General features: G+C 39.7%; 1 pseudogene; it reads left to right on the plus strand.

Moving 5' to 3' along the window:
* The first annotated feature begins 971 nt into the window (after positions 1-971).
* LOC110333570 lies at positions 972-1,407 on the plus strand (annotated as a pseudogene).
* Positions 1,408-5,821: the final 4,414 nt, after the last annotated feature.

Genomic DNA, 5,821 nt, shown 5'->3' on the forward strand with positions numbered 1-5,821 from the left:
TCTCTCTCTCTCCCCTCCCTCCCTCCCTCCCTCTCTCTATCTCCTGTCTCTGTCCCTTTGTCCTTGCCCTTTGTCCTTCTGGGGTAAATGAACCTTTATACTCAGAACGTGGTCTTAGATTTTCTTGGGCCAACTTCGACATCTTTACAAATACATATCTGGGAGGGATCCCTGCTAATGTTTTGCCTAAGTAACTTTAAGAAACATATTATACCTCTGTGCTTCATAACGTAGTGATAGTTGTTGGAACTTTGTCAGAAAAGTTACAGGAAGATTCGATGGATTAAAATCTATAGCATGCTTGAAATGGACTTACAGTATAAGAAGTCCCAAATAAAGTCTAATGCTTATTGCTCTTCTGAGGGTATTTTCCTGTGAGCATTCTCTTAGATGTCTTCTAAGGCCATTGAGGAACCATAGAAAGTACAAAGTGATGCCCAGAATATCTGAGATCAAGAAAACAAATTCAGTTAAGGTGGGATAAAGCCTATCAGGAGCGTTTCCACCATGAATACATGCAACAAAATAGGCATATAAGAGTCATTTGCCTATTTCAGATATGAAAAGGATTGGTGAAGAAATAGGAATCGCATCATCTGCAGATGACTCCGTAAGCCCCTCTAGGACAAATGGATTTGACCATGAATCAGATTTTGGAAGAACTTTCCAGCAATGAGAAGGTTGTAGATTTTCATTTCCTACCATGTGATACTAAGTTCTCCCCGCATAGAGAGAAGAATCACTGTGATATGTATAAGGAACAGTTCTTTTCTGTTAAATTCTACTGGTCTTGAAAACATGCACTTTCTCCTTATCTTGAGCACCTAAGAGTAAGGTTTGACAAATCCATGATTTAATCACCCTCAACACTGTTTGTGAAGCAGAAATGAAAATGTTGTATACAGTATTTATGAGCTTTAAATATTAAGATTTTGGTCCTTTTCCATGGCTGGGAGTGTGGAGGCCGCACTATGCCTGGAGTTACTGTAAAAGACGTTAACCAGCAAGCGTTTGTCAGAGCTCTGGCAGCTTTCCTCTAAAAGTCCGGAAAGCTGATAGTCTCCAAATGGGTGGACATAGTCAAGCTGGCCAAACATAAAGAGCTTGTCTCATATGATGAGAAGTGGTTATATACACAAGCTGCTTTCACAGCATGGCACCTGTATCTCTGTGGTTGTGCAGGAGTTGATTCCATGACCAAGATCTACAGAGGAGCACAGACAAAGTGTCAGGCCCAGCCACTTCAGCAGAGGCTCTAAGAGTACGGCCTGCCGGGTCCTCCAAGCACTGGAAGGGCTGAAAATGGAGCAAAAGAACTAAGATGGGGGCCACAAGCTAACACCTCAGGGACAGAGAGATCTGGACAAGATCGCTGGACAGGTGGCAGCTCCCAATAAGAAGCATTAGAACAAGGGATGCTGGGTTAATCAATTGCCTCATTCATAAAAGAGAGAAAATATTCTGGAAGAGTCTTTTGCATTTTCTTGCAATCTTCCCCAATTTAGGGCAACTTTCTTAGTTGTTTCCAGGGGTAATCTTAGCCAGGATGAAAGTTCTAAAATTTTTCCATTTGAGATTTTGGAGATCCCTTCCACCCATCTCTGACTCACTCTGGACTTTGGAAGGGCTGACCCTTGTAGGTCATAGCAATAGGCTCTCCTTTTCTCTGGCACACGAAGAGAACATGCAGGATGTTGAAAACCTTAGGAAGATTATAGTACTGATATTTGACCTGTCCCTGAAATACTACCATGGCTGCTTTCCTCACCCAAAGCTTAGACATATTCAGCTGACTCTGCTCACTGAAGTTCTATCACTAAATCTGGTAGTTCTTCTTTTCCTTTGCTCATTCGTGCTTGTCAGTGTTAAAGGCTGCATACCTCATACCTCCTAGTTCCTTGCTTCACTGTCTCGTTCTCCTTTGGTACCTCATTTGTGGCAGCCATCTGTGTTTTTCCAGGATCCTGAATGCTGCCGAGGTGTGTTTTTCTGCACTCTGGCTCTTCATCTAAGCTCGCAGTGTTCAAAGGCTCTGGTGTAGAATTCTGGCCCCAAAATATCTGGCCATAGATCAACTGATGTCTCAGAACTGAGATCTCTGGAGAAATCCTTTCAAATTCAGCTTGAAGTCCATGCTAATTCAAGGAAGTATATCACAGTAAAAATAATTAACCAAATAAGTAAATAATTATGCCAAAATATATTCTTGAGATCTTGTTGCATATTTATGTTTTATATAACTGTCACCATCGTTGTCTTTGTAGAGATAGTATATTAGGTGTCCTGGAAATATTTAATCAAGCATTCTAATCTTTAATCAAGAGTAGAATTCTCTTATAAAATTGAACACTTCACATTTGCTGGAGCAGGTGTGGGTATTAATTCCAAGTGTGGCCTTGGGTGTCATAGAAACCTGGATTTGACTCCAGAACTGATAACTAACAAGCTGCCTGCATTGGAGAAATTAAAGAATTTTTCTAGACTGTATTTATTTATTTGGGAATTGAAGGTTTTTGATAGTGTTTATTATACATTTTATATAGGACACTTAGTAAGTGTGTGTGCTTTTAGTTAATACTCCTAGTGTCCCTATGACTGTAGCATTTTCTTCTAAGCAGGTATCAATAGAGCATGCTTAACTAATATCCATTAACTAAAAAATGTATAGGAGCAGCAATGTGAACAAAGATCAGAAGACCCAGTAGATGAGCAGCAATATGAGAAAGATGAGTAGTCACAGTTCTCCATGTATATTTTTCTCCAAAGCATTGCATGTATGAAAGATGAAGCAAAAGAGTGAAGAAGAGAGGGGTTCCACACTTACAAGAAATATAGATGAGGCCATACTAGGCTTTGAGACACAAGTAATATTTTTTCTCAAGATTATTAAGAAATTTAGATTTTTATGTGAAACCTCTAAATTTTAAAATATTGGCTCTACACTTTTATATTTCCCTTTTCAAGACCATGCCTGGACAATAAAACATATCTGATATCTTAATCCGGGATCTAGGTAGCCTAGAGATTAAAAATCACGCGGCTCCCAAAGAGACTCGAAGTGCCAAGGGGAGGGTATACCTAGTGGGGTTCCAGCACACTCAGAGGAGAAGAAGGGGATGGATAGGGGAAAGACTGCGGGAGGCAGTGCCTGGGAGGAAGGCAGTGAGCAGAATGTAAAGTTGAATACATTTAAAAAAATTAAGTCAACTTAAAAAAAAAAAATGATCTGGCTCTAATAGGACTGGTCCAGAGAAGGCAGGGATAGCAATCTAATTTACAGATAATTCTCTCCGTCAACAGAATTCATGCTAAGATATTGCCTCGGGAATATCTTAGCAGTGACAGGTAAGAAGAGGAGAGGCCTAAGAGCAACACTCATGACTTCTTGGTAAAGAGACGAAGAGCGAAAAGGGAGAAATGAAGCTTCAGCTTTCCCTTTCTCTCGACTCTCACAGTTCAAACACGCTGCACTAAAAAGGGGCAGAGAGAGCTTGGCCTGACCTCCTTTCTGTGTTTTGTTTCTGCTTGCCTGTGGGCTTCATTAAATGTGCAGGATCCAAGCTAAGCTGGGAATCTTGCAGCTTGCGGCTGGAAAGCACACAGCCGTCTCTAAAGTAGAAAGTATATAAAGAAGAGCCTGCATATAAAGAAGAGCTGAGGCAAAGAGCACTGAGGTAACCTGATGTCTGTGCAGTCCTTTGGCACCACAAAGAGGGTGGAAAGTAGTTCAGCAGTGGGTTGTAGTTTATATGGCAGGACAAAGGGATGTTACCCATTCCTGAAAGAAGTTAATTTTTCTCAACCCCTTTCGTAGACTTCAGGGATTCTCTCACCCACCATCATCCATCATGTATTCCTTACTTTCCAACTTTTTTTTTTTTTAACCAGAAATATTTTTGTTCAATGGCTCTTCTCTTTAGTTATTATTAAAGAACTATCATGTCTGAAAACAGATGTAGCCAGCCTTCTTTCATTGTGACAAGGCACATCCATTTAACACATTGACCTCGAGGAACTACACAGTTACCTTTAAAAACTTCTCTGAATGAGTATTGGACTGTGTTCATGGCTAGCTCATGCCAGAGACTGGATATTGAGTAATGAAGATTTGCCTGTGGAATAAGAAAGATTTGAGCAACTACCCAGAATAAAATTGTGACCATTCTAATAGGAATAATTGTGCAGCGTTTATTCTTCTCCTCTATTATTTGGTAACAAAAAGAAGACTCAAAGTTGTAGAGAAGATGGAGGTGCATCTGAAAGGGGTTTGGGAGAGGAATGGGGAGGAAATTCTTAAAGAATCAATAAAACACTATATTTAAAACAACTATATCTTGTATATGAGAATAAAACTTGATAAAGAGAAAAAGAAATGCTAGGCTACTTTCCTTTATGGTCTCATTCACGAGACATTCTTTAGAGGGGGCCTGGGCAGTGACTCTAGTACACAGTGAGCCTGCATGGAGTTTACTCCTCAGCTCACTCACTCTCCCTTTGGTGAAGATTCAAGCACTAATGGCATAGTTTCTATGTGGGACTGTGCTCACTAGAACAGTAGGTTTACCCTGGTTTCATGCTGTGCAGTTATTATAGGGAAATATGGTCTGCCAGACAGAATATTCATATACAGGGCTTTTTCCTCTCTATAAAGACCCCTTTCATATCCATGTATCTCTTCCTTCCCTCTGAAGTCTCCTTATGGCTAGAACATCCTCCCCACTATTTTCAAATAGAAAAGAATGTTCTCTGAGTTATTCAAAACTTATTTTCCAAAGGACTGACATTCATAAGAATTCGAGCCAGTTATATTCATATTATTCAAACATTACATTTAGGGCATGCTACCTGTTGTACACTACATTATGATGAAAATTAAATTGTTTGATGATGAGCTTTTTAAAAACATTATAGCACTGCAAGAAGCATTTGGCTGACGAGGAGGCCGTCTTAAAACCAATTATAATTTTATTTTACAACCAGATTTTACTATCATCTTCTAACTCTGGGGATGATGCATTGAAATTTCAATTAAAAATCAAGACACTTCTGCCTCTGATGAAATGCTCCATTCAGAAGGAATTCATTAAGTAGCTACTGTAAGTGGGATCCTACACCAGTAAGCCAGATGGCGGACTCTGCACTCAACCATTACCCTCATGTGCCACCTCTGGGAGCCCAACGGAAAGCTAAGCCCATCATAACAACATGTCTCCATAGAAAACAAGGTTGAAGTAGATCTTTCTCAAGGTGATTTTAGATTTTAATAACTTTCTGGCCAGACTGAGAATTGCATAGAGAAGTGGTTTCAGTAGAGGGGCATATACAAATTACCTAAAAATTTAAATATAACCTCTCTGCTCCCAATTCCTACAATAATGATTCTCCACCATAAAACACTGGGTAAGACCTAGAAACAACCTGCTTTAAAGTTCAGTTTTTAATTATTTTATTTTATTCTGGGGGCCTAGAATTTGCTTAATTTCTTGTTTGGAAACAGATGTCGTCACAGATTTATCTTTTAGCCTGGAGTTCAGCAAGGGGATGTGTTCTCTTTTAGGTGTATCCAACAGAACATTTAGGATGCATATTTTATCTGAAAATATTCATGAAGATTTGGAAAAACAATCCAGACACAGTTACTCAAATAAAACAAATTGGCTCACTCACTAAAAATAGAGAAAAGGTGCTCCTAACACCAGAGAGAGAGAGAGAGAAAGAGAGAGAGAGAGAGAGAGAGAGAGAGAGAGAGAGAGAGAGAGAGAGAGACAGAGAGACAGAGAGACAGAGAGCCAGCCATTTGGCCTTGCTTGAACTTCTGAGA

Source organism: Mus pahari, chromosome 15, assembly GCF_900095145.1.
Source record: "Mus pahari chromosome 15, PAHARI_EIJ_v1.1, whole genome shotgun sequence".
NCBI lineage: Eukaryota > Metazoa > Chordata > Mammalia > Rodentia > Muridae > Mus > Mus pahari.